Below are 24,861 nucleotides of genomic sequence, written 5' to 3' on the forward strand. Positions count from 1 at the left end.
AACCTTTTATTCCTGCATCTTGATGGAGCTCACTTTCTAGGTGGGATACTGCCTGATTCATGAATTGCTCAGTAAAGCCAATCAACTCTTTTAAATTTACTCAGTTGAATTTCATTCTTTAACAGATTTGGTGGCAGCAGTGGGATCCGAAGTGAACTTTTGACAACATTCGGGGACAATGAGAAACATTGGTGAGGCGACTGCAAATCCCTTTTCTGAGTTCACTGTCATTCTCACTGTTTTTGAGGGCTGTGGATAAGTTCCTCTCATTTCTGAGCTTTACCTTCTTTGCAACAAGATCCCTATCCAATTGGCTTTCCAATATAGGAAAGGTCAGCTTGAGTTGGAAGATGGTTCTACCTGGAGCTAATCCCCTAGCCTTTTAAACTACAATTCCGAGTTTTTTGAGTGGAAATCCCAAGCCTCTGATTCTGTTTAAAGATCTACATGGGAACTTCTAGAGGCAGTGTGCCATTCCCCATCCATGTGGAGCCCCCAGTCCACAGTCCCCATTTGCTGAGATCTGCTGGTTCAACCCTTTCCCCAGCCCAAGGTTCTATAGCAATTGTTGGTGCACACAAGGAATTTTCTTGGCCAGGATGCAGGAATATCTCTTTGTTACTGACAATATATTAAGGCACACATGTTTGTTTTGTCTTGTTTTGTGTAGATAAAGGCTAATTGCTAATGGGAATATCAAAAGTAAAACAAACAAACAAACAAAAAAAAAAACGAAAAGAAAAGCCACAAAAATTGGTGAGCGTGAATCAAGCATTTAAGTGCTGATAGACTGCTTGCCATCTAACCCCCAAAGACTCCAATGTTGGGATAAGGTGGTCATGGAATGCGTTGGATTGAAACTAGGTCACCTACCAACCTCAAGAAAATTCCTGTGCAATGAGTTACGTTGTTAAATGTCACACAATCCCCAACCCAGTGGCACAACCCTTTTAGGTATCACTTCAGCTCCTAGAAACCCAAAGGCTTAGCTAATGAAATCACTAAATTCTAAAGAGTTATAAGTGCACCACACCTTCCAGCACACCTGTTTATTTTATGTCTAAGAACTGTGAGTCCTGGAAGTTATAAATACCTAAAAAAATTGCAAAAATCTTACTAAAAACAACCTAGAATTACAATGGCCATTAGAAGGAATATTCCAGTTAGGTAAGATCATTTAAGAAGTTAATTTAAAAGTAAGAATTCCAAAATTAAACAAGCATAATGAGATACATATTTTATTGGTATACAGAAGCTTCTAAGAGGCTTCAAAATTCCAAAACAGCGTCATTAAAAATTCGTTGCAAAAGGTTAATGAAAAATTTAAGACACAGATTATAAACAAAAGCCCACCAAGTTAATGGCCTTACAGACAACCCCATGTCTACCTTCAAGGGAGGACCCCCATGTGGACCCCTCCCAGAGTTGATGGGATTCTGAGGAATTTTCTGGTAAGCTAACAGCTATGTTATTCCTTTGCATAGCCAAGGGGAAACTAAAATTAAAATTAATTTTTTAAAAACCCTTGCCAAATTCTGGTAAATATCAAAGCTGTGTTCTCCACTTTCACTCAGAGCCTGCAGATGGGATCCTGAGAGAGCTAGCAGAAGCCAGTGAAGGGTGAGAATTCTTACCAGAGTTAACTCTCCAGAATCTCTGTCTCGAATACCTAGTCAATAGAGGAAAATAAAATTTCACGTTGTCCCTTTCTTTGCAAGTCCAGACTCATCAGTTATGGATCCTTTCTCTCCCAGGGATAGCTATTGCCTTCTTGCTTGTCTCATTTTGTGTCCTAAGAGCTTGGCTTGGCTTTCTGCCTGCTTGGGACATGTAGACTGTCAGTTCTTTCTTTTGGCTATCTTTAGAAGTGACTCTGTATCTTGGGAAGGTAGTAAACTTTGCACCCTCCTTGGGGACACCTCTTGAATCCAAGTGGTTGTTCAGCATTGCCAGAAATATTTGCTATCTGTCCCAGCTGAAACCTGACAAGATATTTTAAAGGATTTAATAATTCTATGAACAGAAATTTGGCCAAATTGGAAGCTGATATTCAGAGCTTGATAGAAAAAAATTAAACCTCCTCTCCTAAACTAAATGTACTCAGAGGGAAAGAAAAACTTTCTAAAGCTCTTATAAAAGGATTTATGGGTGGATCAACCTATGATGTCATTTAAGTTGCAACCCAATTCTTTGAGGCATTAAAAGCAACTGTCATTATCTTACAAATCTTTGCAAAACCAGAAATGCAGCTTTACCTATTCCTTTCACCAACCCCCAAACCTTTCCTTTTCATTTCAAAAGTCTTGCAAATGTTGGTCTTGGGAAACCAAAGTCCTTTTTTCAGGAACTTGCATTCCTTCCCTTATGCCTTTAAGCTGTAAATATTCAAGAGCTCTATTAAATTGGATTAAAAATGAATAAGTGCTTATATGGGTTAAAATATATTAGAAACTAACCCAAATGCTTTCCAAGTTCATGTAATCTAGGATTAGTCGTTAGTAAATTAAAGTTAAAGTTGTTGGTTTAATCAAAACAGGCATTTTTTTTAAGAGTTGTCAACATTGAATAGAATGCAAACATACAACTTTTATACTACTTGGGTTTACTAATCAAATAAGTTCATGTTACAAAATCTGTCAACAAGAAAAGTACATGGGTATGATAAAATTTTCATAAGTAATCTAAACCTAATTGTTGAAAACAAATAAATAGATGCAAGTGAGATAAAGGTTTTTAGGTGAATATTTTTTAACAATGACTGTTTTATGGTATGCCAACTTAAAAATAGTCACAGAAATCTCTTTGATGACTTCCACTGTTAAGAGTTTTGCTAAGTTAAATCAAATGATAGAACTTCGTTGAATATCTAGATCATTTCTAAATAAGATAAAATGCTGAAACATTAATAATTGAACATAGGTTTATCTAGTTTTGGCTTCCTTTTACAGAGGAATTAAAGATATTTGGGTATATTAATAAACACGTTTTATGCAATTTTCTATAAAAAGGCGTATGTTTCTAAAAATTATTTAAAAGTATTTATAAATTTTCCAAAGCACAGAATGCTATTATAAAGGACAGTTCACACATGCTTACTTCCTCACTTTCACTAGTAATTAAGGGCTTCTAAGGCCCTTCACTTAAAAAAAAATCTATGTGATTAAAGCTACTAGAAATAAAAAGGAAAATATCTCTGTATGCAAGGAAAGTAGGATGTATGTTTTTAGTAAAAGAAGGTATGAAGAGGAAATTCCCTGGCAGACCAGTGGTTAGGACTCCGAGCTTCCATTGCAGGGGACACAGGTGTGACCTCTGGTCAGGGAACTAGGATCCTGCATGCCGTGCAGTGCAGCCAAAAAACAAACAAATAAAAAAGAAGGTATGAGGAATAAAGATGTATTCTTTGCTGAGGGAAAAGAAAGTAAATTTGTCCTAAAGAGCAGCTGAGAAAGAAGAGAAAACATAGGACAAAATCTGAATGTTAAAAAAAAAAAAAAGGAAAATACTTAAGGTTTATAGAAAAAGGAATCTTGGAAAGAAATTTTATGCATAGTCAGGACTGGATAAAATCAGAATAAATTTAATTGGGTCAGTGACCACTAATATCAACAGTAAGCTTGTGCAAAATTAAAATTTGGTTTTCCCTCTGTTAAAAGAACAAGTTTTATTAGAATATTGGTCTTCTCTTGATAAGAAATTGTAAAAGGTATTTTTGTTTTTGTTTTCCTTTTAAAATAATCTGCCCAGAAAGCAAGGGTTCTGTGTTTTGTCAAAATAATTTCCTGTGTTCAGAAAGCTAAAATAAATAAATAAATAAAAGCTAAGCTTTTTTTTTACAACAGTTTATCAGTCTGTATTTGCCTTTAACATCTTCTATTGTCACTTTGATTAAATAGATAACTAAGTATAATATTATTTCACAGTTACCTATGATCCTACTTGACCAAGGGTTTTAAAACCTTTCTGATATTTTTAAACAAACTTCCTCAAAATCAAATTCTAAATGAAGTTTTTTTTTCACCTCAAACTAACTCTGAAATTTTCCAGGGGGTCCCTAGAATATTTCAAAAGATTTGTTCTTTCTCCTTATAAAAAGGGAGATAGTAAACTAATTAGGCTAATTTGAAATGTTAAATTACATGGGAAGCATTGTCAAATAAGAACTAATAAAAAGCTTTCTTTATGTTGTGTTTATATAGGTATATGTTACAAGTGTTTCAGAAATTATGTGGAATTACTGGAAATCTGATATGTCCTGGTATAATATTATTAGTCATAATTCCAGTTTTTATCTTAAAATATTATGTGTCACAGAAATAGCTACATTTCCTTGTCGATTCCATCATAATGAACCCTCATCAGCTCTTTAATAACGGGCATGTTTTAAGTCTTTTGCAATCTGTAGACAGTTATTGTTTTACTCAGATGCTTTTACAAAAATGTACCTGTAAAAGTACTTCATCTTCAAGGAGATTCATAGAAAGGATTTTTGACAGATACAGGTTTCTGATTACTTTAGATCATAAAACTGAACTGGGTAAGAAATCACAGAACTCTAATGGAAAAACTGATGGCTTCATAAAATTACTAACAAAAGATCAAGATCAACAAGAATTAATAACATGGGACTAAATAAATTGAGGTGGATGATTATTTTTGTTTGAAACATTGCTGATTCTTTGTTTTAAGGAAACCTTTTCTCTCAAGCTATTTATGACACACAATTTTGATACAATTTTGATAAAAATATACCTTTGCAAACAAGAATGAAACATTTACTTTTTCTCCCTACCTGATCCCTCCAGAATTTGTAGATTTAAGTATTCTTTCCATGGCAGTATAGTTAGTTATTTGCATAAGTTCAGTGAGAATCTGTTCTCCTTGTAAAAGGACACAATTGGAAACACTGGCTATATTACCAAGGCTTTGACTGGAATGATTTGCGAGAGATATGCATAGACTCAGACAGAACCAGACAGTTTTAAGGAAATGCTTGAACTTTGGTTTGGCTTCCTGGCCTTCCTGAACTTAAGAAGTTCAATCAGAGTTTCCTTACAAAAAAGTTCCAGCAAAGTAGTCTTAAAAGGAACTTACATGGTCAATCACTATTTTTGCTGCATTTATGTAAATAATAAGGCCAAGCTTAATGCAAACAAATTAGTTTTATTGTGATTATCCTTAGAAAAAAAAATTGGGGTAATGAGGGAGAAAAAGTATGTTTGCACTTTTGTAGATGTTAGTTTCTAGTCCTATTAATTATCTTTGAGGTTTTGTTATATACCTGTAAACTGGACTGGATCCTGAAATCTTCTAAGTTTTCTCAAATATCTGGCTATGATTCTCAAAACTAATGCTTCCAATTTTTCCCCACCCTTCTAATTTGGAATCAGTAAGAACAATGACTGCCCTTAAATCTCCTTGGAAGGGACTGTACCACGTCCTCATTACCCAGTGGCAGCAAAACTTCAGGGATTCAAGCCTTGGGAATACATTCACAGTTTAAGAAGACTCCACCTGACATCTGGTCCTGTACAAATGCTGGAGACCTTTCAGACTGCTAGATTTGTCATCAACTCTGATCTATTAACAGTGCCACTTTAATGTGAATGACTTGTGCCCTGACAGAGCTTGTCTTTGTGCTGGTTATCATTCTTCTTAGGCCAATCAGTGTCCAGGTAGCTGGCACACAGTTGGGCAATACCTCTTAGGTTATCTAACTGTTCCCCTAACTGCCCACAAACAGACTGAGCCAACTCACTGTTGACTTCCCTGAATTTACAATGTCAAGTTAAAAAGAAATTACCAGGAGGCATTCGTGATTCAGGATTACTTCCTTTGGCAGAACCCTACTTCTCTGGTTAGGAGTAAAAATGAGGCTATGATCAGAAACCTCTCCTTAGCTCTTGAAAGTACTACAGAATCTGCTGCAAAAGCAATGTGTCCAACAGAAATCCTTAGACTCTCTGGCCAAAGTTGTTCTTGATAATAGGAGAGCCCTTGGTTATCTTTTAGCTGAACAATAAGGTGTTTGTGCTATGACCAACACTACCTGCTGCACCTGGATTAATGCTTCTGGGGAAGTTGGAACTCAATCATATAAGATCACTGAGCAAGCCACTTGACTTTAAAAGGTGACTCCTTCTTCAGAGTCTTTCTTTGACTTATTTGATTTTGATTGGTTTGGGTTTTAGTAAGCATGGCTCCAAAGTACACTCCAAACATTGGGAATTATCCTGCTTATTACAATCATAATAATCTCCCTCATGCATTGTATTTTCTCAAAAGCTTTAAGTGCACGTTCATAGCCATCAACTGCCAAGTAAATGATCTCCCTAAGACTGTAATGTGAGAAAAGGAACAGAGTTAATAGCTGACTTAAAAATTGTGAGCCTGAAGTCTCTTCAATTTTGATCACATCTCTCAGTTAAGCTGAGAATCTGATCAAAAGGAGGAAATTATTAAAAAAGAGACAACAGGTCCAAAGTGGAGCCACTTTTGGTAGGTCCCATGTCAGCAAACGAATACTTAATACCTAAGTTAATTATAGTTTTAACCTTTCCCAGGAATGTGACCTTTAATCAGACAACCTGGAATATCCTGGTTAGACTTAGGAAATCTGTTGATAGACTCTTTTCATTCTCCTTAGGAGGGCAGCCTTGTCTAAAACAATGCATTCATTGCTAATAACTTCCTTTTTTCAGTTCCTTCTCTGCCTTTAAAAAACTTTTCTTTCTGCATCTTTTTTTAAACAAGGGTTTTTTAAAAATAAATTTATTTATTTATTTTTGGCCGCATTGGGTCTTCATTGCTGCACGCAGGCTTTTTCTAGTTGTGGCTAGCAGGGGCTACTCTTTGTTGAGGTGAGTGGGCCTCTCACTGTGGTGGCTTCTCTTGTTGCGGAGCACAGGCTCTTGGCATGGGGGCTTCAGCAGTTGCAGCACATGGGGTCAGCAGTCACGCCTTGCGGGCTCTAGAGCACAGGCTCAGCAGCTGTGGCACACGGGCTTAGTTGTTCCGTGGCATGTAGGGATCTTCCCGGACTGGGGCTCGAACTCATGTCCCCTGCATTGGCAGGCAGACTCTTAACCACTGTGCCACGAGGGAAGCCCTCTTTCTGCATCTTGATGGAGCTCGTCTCTCCTGACTAGATGGGATGCTGCCTGATATGAATTGCTCAATAAAGCCAATCAGTTCTTTTAAATTTACTCAGCTGAAATTTTTCTTTTTTAAACAGAGTCTAGAGAAAGCACAAAGTCTAGAGAAAGAGGGCAGAAAAGCCACTTCTGCCACTGCATTCCCAGCACTCAGCCTCCTGGGGAGATGGATGCAGCAGGCATTAGGGTTCTCAGGCTCACTCCCTGGCTCGGACTGCATACTCATCAAGTCACTTTCTGATAATAATTTGGCTTTCCATGTAGACTTTCCAACAGAGGAGAGATTCTGCTAAGATGGATATTTGGGTTTTATTTGTAACTGGGAATATGTACATAGACATCTGCTTTTTTGTTGGTTGTTTGACATCAGTCTCTCTAAGTCTAATCACCTTTGTGTGAACCAAAAAACTTCAGTTTTGAACCTTGCAAAGCTGAGAAACAGACCTGGATTATGATGACCACAGCAAGACATAGCAAGTCTCTTTGACTACATTTTGGTCTTCACTCTAAATTCAACACCCATGTGTACCCTAGCCTAGGAAGAGATTAAATAATTAATGTAGCTGTGCCTGTGCCTTTGTGTTAAATTTGACTACACTATGGTAACTTGTGAAAATTAATAACCTGTAACTATACTTTCTATGGTAGGGTACCTAGAACCAAGTAATTATTATATATACAAATGAAATAAAAGCCAGCAACAGTTGGGATTTTCAAAGCCATTACTTCTATATTTCTAGACTTTTCTAAGACGATAAAAGCACCTTCCCTCTCTCTTTCCCTAGTCTTCTTACTTCCCTTTCAGTCGTCCTCTCTCAACTACAGTGAACACTCCCACAACAATAAATGTCTTTAAAACTCTTTGATACAAATGATTAGATTTGGCTCTGAGGGGTTAAACTGAAGTGAAAGTCATACATTTCCTGTCATGAGCATGTGGAATTGTTCCTCCACAAGGAGGGCTTTAGCTGGTGTCCTTAAACACTCAGGAAGGCAATGAAGATATTGAGTAGACTGAAATGCAACTCTTGAATGTGGCAATAATTCCACATGTAGGAGTAAGACTGAAATTTATAAATGAAACTGCACATGTTTAACCATAGAAACTTAAAAAGAGAGAGAGAGAGAGAGAGAGAGAGAGTTGTTTAATTCAGCATATGCTGAGAACTTTGCTTCAGGATCAGATGCCAGGTCAGCGTTGCTTGTTCACACCTGGTCTGTGAAAGGACCCATTCACCCTCCACCACGTGGCTGACTGGTGCTCTGTGGTGATGATCAACTGTCCCAGAAGGCTCAGTGTGTGGAAAAGCCTTTCTTGGCCTTACAAGAAGCTCAGCCTGGGAGGTTGGCCTGGGGGCTGACCAAGAGCAAAATAGAAAAACCACAAATAAGATCCAGCTGGAACAAATAACCTCTATTTATTTTGGGAAAATAATGTTATGTCATCATGACACATATCTAACTCTTGTGTTTCTGATTGAACAGGCCAGATATGTGAGCAGTAACTCCAGCTAGACACAGCTTTTCTGTTGGAAGATGGATTTATCTGTTTTCATGGTCTTACTCTTCAGGTGTGCCTACCATTAAGCAACTGCATTATCAAGAATTTCCAATTTCAAGTACTGGAAGTTTAGGGAGGCTGCTTATCTGACATAAAAAGAGATAAGAATCAGAAGTAATTTTTAAGTGACAAATGATGGGTTTAATGGCAGTAACATCCCTTGTACCTTTAGAAATAATGCTCCATCCTAAGGAGGGAGGGCAAGCCTTTCAGTAGAGAAGCACTTGGTAACCTAAGCAAGTGAGGTATTGGTTTTGGTCTGAGAAAACATGAGAGAAAAGAAAGAGAAGATCTGGAAAGCTACCAGCACAAAGAGGAGCAGCTGAAGGGGCAGTGTGCTATAAAGTGCCTTGAAGTAAGTCGCCCTGCCATGAGCCAGGCACAACATCCAGCATGCAGAAGGGCCAGTTCTGCCCTCTGTCCACCAGGATAACTAGCCACCACACTACCCTCTCCTCACCTTCAGGGTGGATGCAGAGCTTGTAGGTATGTGACCTGCAGGCCAAAAGTGGCCCGGAGATGTGTCCTCTTTGACACACTAAGTGATTTTGATTTTTAAAAATTGAACACGCTAAAACAACACACACACAAATTTAGATTTCTAGTTTCTCTTAAAGGAAATGAAAAAAGAGTGAGCAGCTAAGGCTGAACTCATGTTCTTCTTGGTACCAACTGGCCCGAGTTCAGTGGCTGCTGCTCCTTTGGAGAGCAAAAGCAATGCTTTGTGCTATAGTGCGTAGTGAGGAAAGTGGGAGTCTAGAGCCAGCCTGCTTAGGTTTGCATTCCAATGCCATCACTTACTAGTTGCATGAACTTGGGGCTATGTCTTAACTTTGTGCCTCAGTTTACTTGTTGATTAGATGAGGCTAGTAATTACGCTTATCTCATAGGTTTTCATAAAGACCAAACAAATTAATAAGTGTACTGTGCTTCAAGTAGTGCCAGGTAAATAGTCAGTATTATATAAGCACTTGCTGTTATTATAATACTTATAAGTACTTATTACTTTTGTTTCTAAATGATTTACATATGCTAACTTACCCAATCCTCCTAAAAACGCTATGACGTAGGTTCTATTATGATCTAGATTTTAGGGATGAGGAAACTGAAGCACAGAGAGGTTAGGTAAGTTGCTTAACCTTGTCATATAACTAGTAAGTGGTGGAACCTGCTCTGGGGTCCATGACCTCAACTGTCATGCTATAGAGTGATGTTCTTTTAAGTGGGGCACACGCTTTTGTTCACCACAGTACTTGCCATTTACATATTGTATACATATTCCTCTTCTTCTGTCTCTCCACCTCTCACCCTGCACTCCTTCAGATTATCTTCCTGGCCAGCTTGCATTTGAATTTGAGACCCTAATCTAGCAGAATGGATACACAGCATATATAGCTGATTGACAGTCTACAATGTAGAACACCTCTCCTAACAAGATCTTTATGAAGAGCCAAGCAGAAGACAAATTGTGTCAATCAAGGGTCTACTCTAGGGACTTCCTTGGTGGTCCAGGGGTAAAGAATCCACCTTCCATTGCAAGGGATGCAGGTTCGATTCCTGGTCGGGGAAGTAAGATCCCACAAGCTGCGGGGCAACTAAGTCCGCACACCACAACTGCAGAGCCCATGTGCTCTGGAGCCCGTGTGCCACAACTAGAGAGAAGCCCTTGAGCCACAACTAGAGAGAAGTCTGCGCTTCACAACGCAAGATCCCGCACACCTCAATGAAGATCATGTGTGCCGCAACTAAGACCCAATGGAGCCAAATAAATAAATAAATAAACGGGTCTACTCTAGCGTGTGTAGTCTGTGATACTGTAGTGTGGTCCCCAGATGAGCAGCATCAGATCACCTGAAACTCGTTAGAAATGCAAATTTGGGGGTTCCATGGCATATCTACTGAATCAGAATCTCAGGTGTAGAAAGCCCAGCAATCTGTGATTTACTAAGCACTTCTAGTGATTCTGATGTAGGCTAAAATTCGAGAATCACAGCCTTAGAAAGTCATGTTCTTTTATGCAAAATACAGAAGCTAAGACATCAGTGGTGAGGGATAGCCATGCCAGCTCCTACAGAGTTGGCCAAGGGAAGGATGTAGAAACATCTCAAAAACACTTCAGTGGAAGGACTAGTTGGGGACAACATAGCTTTCTAGTGAAGCCATCAGGATGAAATAGTACCAAATTGTGTGCTTAGGCCATTAATTAATTACACTTTTATTTGTTGTCCTATAAAGAACGTGCTTCCTACAGGATGAACCAATTAACATTTGGAGACCCTCTGATGAAAACTATGATTTTAATTTTAAAGTAATATTTATTTTCTGGGAACAGTTAGATAAAAGGTCCAATTGTGCAGAGGCCAGTATAAAGGAGAACACATATCCACATAACTTTCTGTGGCAGTGTGCCTGCATTGAGGTCATCCAAAAGTTCCTTTACAAAATTAGAGTCTATCAAGACTCTGGCTGTAACTGACAGAAACCCAACTCAAACTAGCTTAAGCAAAACAGGGAAAACATTAAAAAGTCACTCTGATCACATTTAGGTTCAGAATATGAATATGTTTTGGTATAAAATATACAATAAACCAGAGATAATTTTATGTGGGTCAATAATATTGGGTTGGCCAAAAAGTTCATTCGGGTTTTTCCATAACATCTGACGGAAAGACCCAAACAAACATTTTGGTCAACCCAATACCTAGTCAGAAGAATCTAATTACTGATTTTGACTTCCTAATGATTGAGTCAATCCTAATTAGACCCCTGATGACTTAACTGGATCATAGAAGGAAATAATCCAATGAGAGATAAAGCCAATTTGTGAGGGTACAGCCTTACAGGAGAATGTCCAGAAAGACCGAGCCCTGCTGGAGGACAGTAGAAATAGGGAGAAGAAACATAATGCAAGTCTGAGGCCTGGAAACAGACCAGGCTCTTGCTCTTTGGTGTAACATATTCTATTTGGATTACACCATGACTCAAGCCTACTTCCCTAATTCTCCTGAGATGGACATTTGGGGACTTTGCAGTTGATCCATTGTCTGGGAAGAGCCATTAGCATAGCATCTTCAGTCAGCCAAATTCATCTGGAGGGAAAGAATGCCCAAACCTTGAAAGCGTCTTGCCCTGGAATTGTGGGAAAGGGAATGAGGGTGAGTGTGCCACTTCCTTCTCTTGGATTAGTTCCACCCAATGAATAAGTGAATCCCCTCCTCCTTTTTCAATGTGTGGCCTAAAGAATGTTTAATATATTTGAAACTTATGAGTAGGCCATGGGGTATTTAGCTAAGCTGGTCCAATTTTTCTTCAGCAATTCCATGTTAAGGAGTTTGGACTTCACCCTGAGGGCACTGGGAAACACTTGAATGATTTTAGGAAGAAGAATGACATAATCAGATGTGAGTTCTAGAAAACTCTAGTTCTAGAGTTCTAGAAAACTCTTGCTGTGTGGAGACTAGAATTATTATAGTGCTCAAGGCAATAGTTGATAGTGGCCTGAAAACAGTATTATACTATCTTTAACAGATTCTGCTCCTCTTGTACAATAAAATATAAGATTGATAAATCAACACTTACAATTTGTTAAAGAGTAAACTTGCATGAAACTTGTTTGAAATATCAGACAATCTAGTAATCTACGGAAGATTGTCCATTTTTAAAAAGTATAATGGATGATGCTTTTGTTTCACAGAGTTAGATTCAAACCTGTGGATTTAAGCTTAATGGAAAGAATCAGAGCCCAGTTAATACAAATTTTGAGTAGTTCTAGAGGAAAAATTTGTTCTGATTATTTAATATTTTAAGCAAGTAACCTATATAAAGAAATGTTTGTGAGTCAAGGCAACAACCCTAGAACTTTAGAGTTGAGAGAAACAGGCCTCCAGGGCATAGACTTGTATTTCCAGGGCCTCTTTCAACAAGAAGCTGTGCTGTGAACCATGACCCTAAATATATTCTCATTTATGGTTACAAAACCATATCTGTGACCTCTTGCAGGTATTTATTACACCCAGGTTTTCTGGAGGCAATAAGTTTATAATGAGATTTAAATTTGATCAGTTCATGGGTCATAGAAAGGGAGCACTGTACCTTGTTCTCTTTTAGGAGTCTGCACATCCAGGTAGAGCTTATGGTTTGTTTTTTCTTTGGATCCCTAACATTTTTGTCAAATCAGGAACTGAGAGATTAAGACACACTTGCTCAAGAATGAAGTAGTCAAGCCTGGATCCAGTGTATCAACAGATCCTTTGTAAGAGGAAAAAGGAAATGACTCTCACTTAAAGACAGAGGGTGGAAAACAAATAATTAAACAATGGGAAGACCATGGTGTACTCTACAAATATTGGACAATTTTATAAAGATGGTACGTGTGGGGAACTTTTAAAAGTGTTTAGGAAGGGGACTGCTTTTCTAGTGACACCAAAGCCAGCTGCAGTGATGGGAAAGCAGCCTCACTACATTCTTTCTATGTCAGACCCCTCTCAGGTTGAGGTCTTGGCCCCAGTTAAATCACTTCTGAGCTTTTCAAAGGTTTCTAAATCAAGTCCTTCAGAAACTTGCAGTAAAATTTTGTTCTTGCTCTTGCCTCTCAGTGATGGTAGCTTTAGGCATTTCCAGACCTTTCTGTTCAGCTGAATCATCTAGAGGAGACTTGTACTATTCTTCCTTTTGTTTCTATTTGTAAAAAGTCCTTGCTTCCTCCAGGACATCTGTGTCTCCTCCCTACTCGAGGAGGAAACTCTTGCCCTCCACCCACTCTCAGGGCTGTAAGGGAGAGGGTCACAGCAGGACAACTGGTTTAGTCATGCAATTCAAAATTGCTAGGTGCCCAAACTAAACTTAGACCGGGGAAATACACAATGTGCTCTTTTGTTTGGCATTATATAAACTTCTATTATCATAGAATTTAGAATTTAGATTCTTGTGGTATGGCATAAGCCACAAAGAAGTGGAGAACTAAAAATCAAAACCAACTTGGCCTGTTTAAGCTGACCATGTGACACTCCATCGGTCCAGCGAGGAGTGGCCAGCAGGGCTCTGTAGAGCTGAGCTCACATATGTTCTCACCTAGTGGCATGCATGCAAATGCTGCTCACACTGGTGCTAAACTGGATATATATTTATATCAAAACCAAGAGCCTTCAAATAGATCATCCACATGGCAAGCCTGTGACTTCCTATCCTGGAGTATGAGGTGGCTTCTTTTCAAACATTTATGAGCAACATAAAATTTCAGTTTGCTTTCCCAAGTGAATTGTAACAACTCTTGATGGGAAGGATTCCTCCAAAGAGAAAAAAAATCCCAAGTCCCTATTAATTAAAAGGAAATGTACTATGACATATATCACTTTGGCTAGAAAGAAATAGCATTCCAATTCTGAAATATAACAGAGCCTGCCAACTCTCAATGGGAAGGGGGATTAATTTGACCCAGAAAGACTTAATCAGAGAAGTATCTACCAGTTCTGGGCTGTTGTCAGACTTATAAAGAAATTGGTGTGGAAGAGCAAGAGTTAAGGTAGGAATGCTCCTGGACAGGTTTCCTGAGGCCAGCTCTATCATGCTGAAGTCAGTAGACTCATCTTGACAAAAGAATTCAAGATTACTGAGGACTGACACAGCCATAAGACTTAACAAATGGCCACAGTAAGTAGGCGGTAGGAAATGAACACAATATTTTGGTCAATTCTTATCAAAGTTCTGTTGGATGACATATGCTACATTTTGTTGACAAAGGTCAGTCTAGATTAAGGACCAAGGCAAATAGGTGCTAACTCAAACCCTCTCCAGAAGGTGAAAGCAACTCAAGTATTCACTGATGCGTGAATGGATACACAAAATGTGGTATGTGCATAAAATGGAATATTATTCAGCCTTAAAAAGGAAGGAAATTCTGACATGCTACAACACATACTCTCCCCTTCCACCATGTGAGGGCACAGTGAGAAGACAGCTATCTATAAACCAGGAAATGGGCTCTCACCAGACATGGAGTCTGCTGGTACCTTGATCTTGGACTTCCCAGCCTCCAGAACTGTGAGAAATAAATGTTTTTTATTTCAGCCACCCCGCCCAGGCTATGGTGTTTTTGTTATAGCAGCCTGAATAGACTAAGACATGGGAGTTGTTGTTTGTTGGGTATCGAGTTTCAATTTTGTAAGATGAAAAGAGTTCTGGAGATTGGTTGCACAATAATGTGAATATACATAACACTACTTAACTGTATACTTTAAAATGGTTAAAATGGTAAATTTTATGTTATGTGTATTTTACCTCAATTTAAAAAAAAGTTTTAAACACATGAAACTGCATATTTTATATTGGTGCAATTTATTGTATATCAGTCATACCTCAATAAAACTGCCTTACGGAAAAAAAAAAAAAAGAAAAAACGAAAAGCAATTACTCCAGGTGGGGTCAGCAGGGATGAGGCCATTGTCCTGCATGGTCAGAAAAGGCTGCAGTGCAGATCTACATGGAATACCTGTACTAGATGGGTGTGACTGGACTCATGAAGTAAACTCTATAAAGTAGTCAACAGTAGCATTCTGTTATATATAACATCTTTTTTTAAAATTATTTTTTATTGGAGTATAGTTGATTTACAATGTTGTGCTACTCTTTCTGTCCTTGAATCTACTTCTAATGATTTTGTGGTTCAATCCTCATTTTCTCTTATCTATATTTTTTCAGTAACTCCCTAAATTGCTTCCTCACCTAAGTAGGCATGTGGATCTGGTGAATAGTGACCTTCGAAAGTGCAATTTCAGTAGAAAAGGTAGAATATAGATTATGTCATAATAATCATCACTAAAATTTATTGGGCTATATTCTTAGTTGTCTCTTTTTACTTAACCCTAACAAGAATCCTGTAAAATTATATACATTTTACAGATTAAGAGTCTGGTGTTCAGAGTGGCTGAGCAATTCATCCAAAATCCTTAGCTATTGTGCCAGACAGGGTCCTAGCCGAAGGGAGAATTTCACTCAGATGTTCAAATGAAAGATATTGTAATGAATGGACCACTTCCAAGGGTGTGTGGGCCAGGTTAAGGAAATCAATAAGAAGTGTCATCACCCAAAGTCTAACAAAAATGAAAAGTCACTTCTATTTCTACATGTGAAGGGTCAAGGGAGGTACAGACTGGGTGAAAATTGGATGGTTATAGGATTAAGACCATATAACAATGTTTGTGAAATGGAGGGAAGAAAGTGTTAGAGAGGTTGAAAAAGGGAAAACTAAGCGAGTAGGAGAAAACAGGAATGGCTGAGATCAAGAGCACAAGGGGAGTTAGCACTGGAGACAAGAAAGAACACATCTTCCTAGCAGACAGGAGAGCAGATTGGGAGAGAAATGAAGGGAACATTGTCCTTTGAATCTAAAGTAGATGCTGACTGTATCAGCTGGGAGGAAAGAGCCTGGGGTGCTACAGGGACCACAGAAGAGCTGACACAACAGCTGTTGTGGTGACTTGAGAGAACCTCAATTGGGGATGGAAAAATAATTAGTACATTGTGCTGTGGGACACACAAATGCCTGCATAACCCAAATCTGCAACATATTCAGTCAGCATTGTCACAGAGCAAACATGACAGATCAACTCTTTCATTGATTTCATCCATTCCTTAAGAAAATGCAGTAAATAATGGACTTGAAACAGTAAAAAAGTCATCTAAGAGATATTTGCTTCTAGAATTATGATCAGCCAACTACCTGGTGGCAGGTTGATACATCTATATTATGCATACACACACACACACACACATACATACACACACAACATGCACAAATATATTCATAACAAAATAAGGAGGAAACACTTATGACAATTTTAATCCTCATTTCTGTTACTGGTCCCATGGTTGTCACTGGCATTTATTACTACCTCCTTCCACTACCCATTCTGTATTCCCTGTGCCTTCAGTAAGCACTTCAGCTGGTTCTTTACCTGGTGAGGTGACCCAAACTTTCATTCCTGAAGGGTCTGGGCCAATAGTAGTCCTGCTTGGATTGGGATGTAGTTATCCATTGACTTTAATCACAGGGTATGGTAATACTAAGAGATGTCCTATGGAATTTTCTATATTCTAGTTATACTGTTCCTTACCTCCCTTGTGGAATAGTAGTTCAATTTCCCCTTCGTATTCAGGATCAATCATCCCAGCCAACACCATATCTCCCTTTGTTGACTCAGTGTCAGGAAGAACCCAAAGTATCCAATGGTAGTCAACTTTCACTTCGATGGAATCATTGTTGTGTCTCCTGATGCAAACATTCCTTCCCCTGGAACTAAGACCTTTAGGCCAGCAGAGCATAAAATTGCAGGAACAGGAAGCAAAAATTTGGTTATTGAGTCACTAGGAGTAATAAAAAGGGTTGCATTCCCATTTATCCCCTCGATTCATGGACCTATGAGCTCTGGCTGAAAAAGAGCACCAGATATTGGACAGATTCACAGGCTATTCAGCCTACTGGAGAACTTTGCCCCAGCCTTGCCAGGTATTGCCACCTATCTGGCACTATAACTGAGTCTTCAGAAGGCCATTTCATTGTTCTATCAAGCCAGCTGCGCCTTCTGTGCTTCTGAGCCCCGCTCAAAACTAGCAGCTTGTCAAGTCATGTGGTAAATGGACCAAAGCAACACACCCCAGTGAGGAATATGTTGCCCCCAAAAGAGGCCCACTAAGCATCATCCCTCTTTCTGGGTTGTAGATGGGACTGGCTGTAACAACTTATCCTTTACTTTAGAAGGTATATCTCAAAATGCCCCACACCACCAAATGCCTAGAAGTTTCACTGAAGTAGAACACCCCTAAATTTTAGTCAGATTTATTTCCCACACTCTGACACGCAAATCTCTTACCAATAAATCTAGAGTAGTTGCTACTCCTTGCTCTTTAGGTCCAATAGTAAAATGTCATCTATATATTGGACCAGTGTGATATCTTGTGGAAGGGAAAGGTAATCAAGATCCCTGTGAATTAAACTATGACATAGGGCTGAAGAGTTGATATACCGCAAGGTAGCACTGTGAAGGTGTATTGCTGGCCTTGCCAGCTGAAAGTAACCTGCTTCTGGTGGGCCTTATGGACAGGTATGGAGAAAAAGGCATTTGCTAGATCTAAGCTGCATATCAGGTAACAGGGGATGTGTTAATTTGCTCAAGCAATGAAACCATTTATTGTTATAAATAAACTTGCCTCTTAGAACTGCTTTTGCTGTGTCCTATAAGTTTTGGTATATTGTGTTTAAATTTTCATTTTTCTCATGATATTTTTGATTTCCCTTTTAATTTCTTTAAGTCATTGGTTGTGCTGGAGCATGTTGTTTAATTCCATGTATTTGTGAATATTCCAGTTTCCCTCTTGTTATTGATTTCTAGTTTCATTCCATTGTGGTCAGAAAAGATGCTTCATGTGCTTTCAATCTTCTTAAATTTGTTGACTTGCATTGTGACCCAACATCTGATCTATCCTGAAGAATATTCAGTGCACTGGAAAATATGTATTCTAGTGCTGTTGGATGGGATGTTCTAAATATATACTGTTAGGTCCCTTTGATTTAAAATGTAATAGTTTAAGTCCAATGTTTCTTAATTGACTCTGTCTGGATGATTTATTCATTGTTGAAAGTAGGGTATTGGTCCCCTACAATTATTGTACAGTTGCCTGTTTTTCCCTTCAAATCTGTTAGTAATTGTTGAATATATTTAGGTGTTCTGATATTGGATACATAAATATTTACAATTGTTATATTCTCTTGATGTATTGATCCCTTTATCATCACATAATGACTTTGTCTCTTGTTATAGCTTTTGAGTTAAAGTCTATTTTGTCTGATATAAGTATAGCTACCCTTGCTCACCTTTGGTTTCTATTTGCATGAAATTTTTTCCTATTTCTTCACATTCAGTATATGTATTCTTAAAGGTGAAGTGAATCTCTAGTAAGTAACCTATAGTTGGGTCATGTTTTAATCTATTCAGCTACTCTAAGTCTTTTGATTAGAGAATTTAACCCATTTATATTAAAGTAATTATTGGTGCATAAGCACTTACTGTTGCCATTTAATTATTTTCTGGGTGTTTTGGAGATCATTTCTTCCTCTCTTGATGTCATTCTTTGTAATTCAATGATATTCTGTAGTGGTATACTATGACTCCTTACTAATTATCTTTTGTATATCTACTATAGGCTTTTGCTTTGTAGTTACCATGAGTCTTACATAAAACATCTTATTGAAGATGGCAGTGTGGGAAGACGCTGAGTTAGCATCTCCCCACAAGTAGGGTGTCTGCCAGCCGCTGGTGGGGGACTCTGAAGCCCAAGGAAATGGGAGGAACCCGTAGTGAACCGGTAGGGCATGGGGGGACTGAAGAGGGAGGAGAAGTGGAAGCCAGACAGGATCAGTGCCCCTGAGGCCAGGGAGATCAGGAGAGGCAGGCCTGAAATATAATGAGCTTAAGAAAATGGAAAAGAACAAGGGAATAAACACAAAGGAAAAAAAGAGATAATGAAGAGTATAAATCAATGAAATAGGAAACAAGGATACAATAGAGCACATCAAGAAAGTCAAAAATTAAATCTTTGAAAAGGCTAATAAAATTCTTAAACCTCTATTAATACTGATAAGGAAGAAAAATGAAATGCACAATTAAACAATATTACATGTGGTAATGACTAAAAGGAAAAGATACTATGAACTTTATGCCAATAAATTTGAAAACATAGACAAAATGGACACATTTCTAGAACTGAAAACTGACTCTGGAAGAAATAGAAAGTCTTAATGGTCCTATCCTTATAGAATAAATTGAAGCAATATTTAAAACTCTTTCAATAATAAAGACTAGCTGTACAAGTGAATTCTACCAAATCTTCAAGGGATAGATCATTCCAATCTTATAGAAGCCTTTCTACAAAGAAGACAAGGGAACATTCCCCCAATAAATCCTAAGAGGCAAGAATAATCTTAACACCAAAACCAGACAACGACAGTAAAAGAAGTAAAATAATAGGAGAAAACCACTCATGAATTTACCCACAAAAATATTAAATAAAGTTAAATTCATCTGCATTTTAAAAAGAGAATACAGGCGGTTGACCACAAAGGACGTGAGAGAATTTTATGGTGACAGAAAAGATCTACATGCTGATGGTAGTAAAGGTTAACGATATATTTGTTCAAGTTCAAGTTCATTGTTCAAGTTCATTGACTATACACCCTAAAAGGTGACTTTTGTTTTATGTAAATTATGCCTCAATAGCCTCTTTTTAAAAGAGATTTTACAGAATTCCACACTATTTCATCACAAAATTTTTGTAAATTACATGGATAAAAGACAACATTCTCCCTCTGATATAGACTCCCTACCAAAGGTTTACATCAAGCATCATTCTTAATAAGAAAATTTAAAAGCACTATCTTTTTTTTTTTTTTTTTTTTTTTGCGGTATGCAGGCCTCTCACTGCTGTGGCCTCTCCTGTTGCAGAGCACAGGCTCCGGACACGCAGGCTCAGCGGCCACGGCTCACGGGCCCAGCCGCCCGGTGGCATGTGGGATCCTCCCGGACGGGGGCACAAATCCGTGTCCCCTGAATCGGCAGGCAGACCCTCAACCACTGCGCCACCAGGGAAGCCCTAAAAGCACTATCTTTAAAATTCAAAAGAATACAAAGATGCCCACCATTAAGACTTCTATTCAACATAGTACTGGAAATTCTAGCCAACATGGTAAGACAACAAAAGCAACTAGAGGCATAGGAATAGGAGGAAAAAAGAAACAAAACTGATATTTCCAGATATATGTTTGTCTATACTGAAGGTCTCAAACAATAGAATTAGTAATAATAATAGAATTTGGCAAGGTGACTGGCTAGATGAGCAAGAAGAAAGATAAACTTGTATTTTTATGCCAGCAAGAATCAAAACCAATTTAAAAAGGAAATCATTTGTAATAGCAATAAAAAGTGAAGTATTTAAGAATAAATTTAATAAAAAATGTGCAAGACATCTGTAGAAATTTAAAAGTTTTTATTAGAAGAAAGGAGACAAATAAATGGAGAAATTATCTTTCTCTATGAAAAGAATTCAGTATCATAAATATGTCAAGTATCAATATCTCCAAGTTAATTGACTGATTCCATGCAGTTTCAATCACACTTCCAAGTGGTTTGGAATGCAACAAACTTATTCTAAAAATGTATACTTAAGAGCAAAGGAATGAGAAAGTAAAAGAATATGTTGGGATCTTTGCCCTACCAGTTACCAAGACTTATTATAAAGTTATAGGAATAGGCAAACGGATAAATTGATTACTAGATAAAAATAGAATAAGCTTACACATACATGGAACTTTGATACATGATATAGGCAGCATCTCAAAGCAGTGGAGGAAGGAAGGACCATTCAACAAATGTACTGGGAAAGTAGATTATTCATATAAAAGAAAAAGTTATATTGGATCCTCAACCCACTCCATATTTAAAGTCAATTCTAGATGTATAACAAAATGAAATCTGAAAGGCTTTAAAAATGCAAATAAAATATGGTGAATGTCTTTCTGAACTTGGGGTAAGAAAGAAAGTCTTAAGCAAGACAAAATGCAATAACCATAAAAGAAAAGATTACATTAAGATTAAAATTTTCTTTTCATCAAAAGATAGTAAAAAATGTAAAACAAAGTGAAAACACAAACCACACACTGTGATAGTGGAGAATGATACAACTACTTTGAAAAATAATTTGACTCTTCTTATTAGCTGAACATCTATTTATCCTGTGGTTTAGCAATTGCATTCTTGCTTTTGTGCACTAGGAAACAAGTATAAGAACATTCATAGGGACACAATGTGTAAGAGCAAAAACCTGACAACCATTCAAGTGTCTTGTTGCACTTATCCTTTGCTGTGTAACAAACAGCCTCAAAGGTTAGTCACTTAAAATGACAACAACATGAGCCTGAAATTTTAGGAGGGCTTAGTCTCTCTCACCAAGAGTCAGCTAGGGCAGCTGGAAGACTAGGAGCTGGAATCATTTGAAGGCACACTTACACGTCTGGAGGTTGATGCTGGCTGTTTGCTGGGACCTCATTTAGTGCTGCTCCATTTCACCTATTTTCACTCCATTTTCCAGTGATAGTTTGGCTTCCTCATAACATTGTAGCTTGGTTCTAAGTAGGGGGGGAGGAAGTGAAGGAGAGAAAGAGAGAGAAAAATAGAGGGAGAAAGGGAGAGAGAGAAGGGGGAGGGAGAGAGGGGTAGGAGGAGAGAGGAAGGAAAGGAAGAGAGAAAATTATATAATAAGCAACATTTCACCTAGCTGCAGAAATCATACAGTATCATGTTTGCCACGTTCATTAAATGTATTCATCAAAGACAAGTTACTACTATGCAAGAGAAGGAGAATTACCTTTTGAGAGGAGGAGTATCAAAGAATTTGCAGATATGTTTTATAAACCACCACTTGTCCTGTAACAGAAGCATAGATAAAATATTTTAACAATTAAATATTATATATAACAGTGAATATAAGTGAACTGTAGCTATCTGTCACAATATGGATGAATTTTTGAAATATAATTTGAATTAAAAAAAAGCAGTCCCAGAAGATTACGTTAAGTATAATACTATGTTCAGAAAACCCAAAGTCAAATAAAAATAGATAATATATAGTTTAAGCATATTTATATTAATGACAAAACTATTATTTTTAAAAAGAGAATAATATAAAATTCAGAGTAGTCCTTTATCTAAGTGGGGAGAAGGAGAAGGTAGAAGGATGAAATGGGAAGAGCAAACAGGCACTATATGTTATTAAAGAGTTCTGGATTTTATACTGGTTGGTGGGCTTTCATTATATTACTATACATTATTATGTATGTATATATTTGTTTATAGTTTGCACATTTTTGATAAAAATTCTATTGAATGTACCAAGTATTTTATTAAACATAATAGAGGGGAACATTTAAAAAATGAATAAGGAAATGAAAGGCTGAGATGGGTTAGGAACTAAAAAGAAAGTATCTAGTCAATTTAAATGAGCTAAATTTCTGTCCTAGAATGTTAAAAGAATTTTGTAGACGTGCTTGTTAAAAATCTTTAGGAAAATCATGTATGGGAGACATGATAGTAAATTATTTATTTATAGTTAAATAAACATCCTGGGGCTTCCCTGGTGGCGCAGTGGTTGAGAGTCCGCCTGACGATGCAGGGGACACGGGTTCGTGCCCCGGTCTGGGAAGATCCCACATGCCGCGGAGCGGCTGGGCCCGTGAGCCATGGCCGCTGAGCCTGCGCTTCCGGAGCCTGTGCTCCACAACGGGAGAGGCCACAACAGTGAGAGTTCCGCGTACCGCAAAAAAACAAAACAAATAAACATCCTGAATTTCTAGAAGCTAGGAAAGGTAGATTTTAAAAAATAATTGCAACCAACTTATTATTGATTTCTGTCACAAATTTCCAAAAGATGATATGTCGGCATTTAGAAAAGAATCATGTGCTCACCAGGAGCTTCATGGGTTATTGACAAATGTAATTTCCTGTTGTTATTGGCCAATCGAACTTGCAGCATGATCAGGGTAGGCACGAACATAGTGTAACATGACCTTAGTAAGGCTTTTGATATCTTGTCTGTTCTTGCAGACAAGATAGAGAGTTATGGGTTAAAAGCAGTAGAATGTTGGGGATATGTTGCTGATTGAACAATCCAAAGGATATTGGTCAGTATCAGTCTGAGTGGAAGTACAAGTGAGCTCTGTCTCAGGCCCACTTGTCTTTTTATGCAACCCTGAAATGTGGAGGGAGAGCTAATGCACTGAGTGCCAGAACCAAGACTGAGAAAGACCCGGACAAGATAGAATGAATGTAGATTCAAAACAAAGCTCTCAAGTTACGTTGAAAATGTACTTGGAAAAACATGGTTTTGAGGAAGAGCTGAATTAGCAGCCATTGCCTGAAAAAAGATGGGGAGAGGCAGAGACAAGAGGTATTTACTCCAAGTTCAACATGAGGAAATGGTCTGCTAGGGCTGCCAAAAGAGCTGTATGACTCACATTCTATTTTGCTAATGGTTAGAATGCATCTGGAGTTTGGGCCCAATTTTGGGCACCATATTTTAAGAGGGACATTGACCAACTAGAAAGAATACCATGGAGGGCAGGTTGACTGCGTATGACTCACACCGGAAAGGGTTGAAGGGATTTTAGGATGTTAGGATTTTTTCCTTTCTAAAGGAAAAGTCTTGGGCAGTGATGACTACCTTTAAATATTTAACCTACTATCAGGTTAAGGAAAGGGATTAGACTTGTTTAGGCTCCAGAAAAATCTAACTTGGTTTGGTAAAAGGAATCTTCAGGAAGGCAGATTTTCTTTCAAAGGCGGGGGGCGGGGGGGGAGAGAGCAAGAAAGAGAGAGAACTTTCTAACAAAACCATCCAAAGGCTGAATAGCTTCCTCTCACAGAAGTGCGTTCCCATAACTGGAAGTGATCAAGCAGTTCTGGATGTTTTAGGGAGAATTCAACCACTGGAAGGAAGGTTTTAGTACATGGCCATCAAGATCTTTACCAGCTGTTAAGGTTCAGGGATTCTATACCTACCAAAACCCCTCAACCATGCTACTGAAATGATACTAGAAAACATTATTTGACTATCAGTTGACTAAAGGTACAATTGCTTCTAGGAGTAGCAAGCTTTAAGCAATTAGCACATAACTCTAACCTAATTTGTCAGAGATTGGCAATATAGTGGTCTTAAAAATCTGGAGAGAAAGAGCAAGAAATAAAAAAATATTACTTTTATTAACAAAATATGATCACAATAACTGTAAAGGAATTTTTATGGCAGGAAAAGAAGTCACCCTTGCCCTATTGTCTTAAAACTGATTTCACTTTGACATTTCCTGCCTGTGTTGCTTGGCACACTGGGGTCTTTCTTTCCTCCCTCCCTCCTTTCCTTCCTTTCTTTCTTTCTTTCTTTCTTTCTACCTACCTTCCTTCCTTTCTTTTCTTTCTTTCTTTCTTTCTTTCTTCCTTCCTTCCTTCCTTCCTTTTCTTTCTTTCTTTCTTCCTTTCTTTCTTCCTTCCTTCCTTCCTTCCTTTCTTTCTTTCTTTCTTTCTTTCTTTCTTTCTTTCTTTCTTTCTT

Source organism: Aethalodelphis obliquidens, unplaced genomic scaffold (genome assembly GCF_003676395.1).
Source record: "Aethalodelphis obliquidens isolate GAN/ISIS:26980383/991018 unplaced genomic scaffold, ASM367639v1 scaffold70, whole genome shotgun sequence".
NCBI classification, from domain to species: Eukaryota; Metazoa; Chordata; class Mammalia; order Artiodactyla; family Delphinidae; genus Aethalodelphis; species Aethalodelphis obliquidens.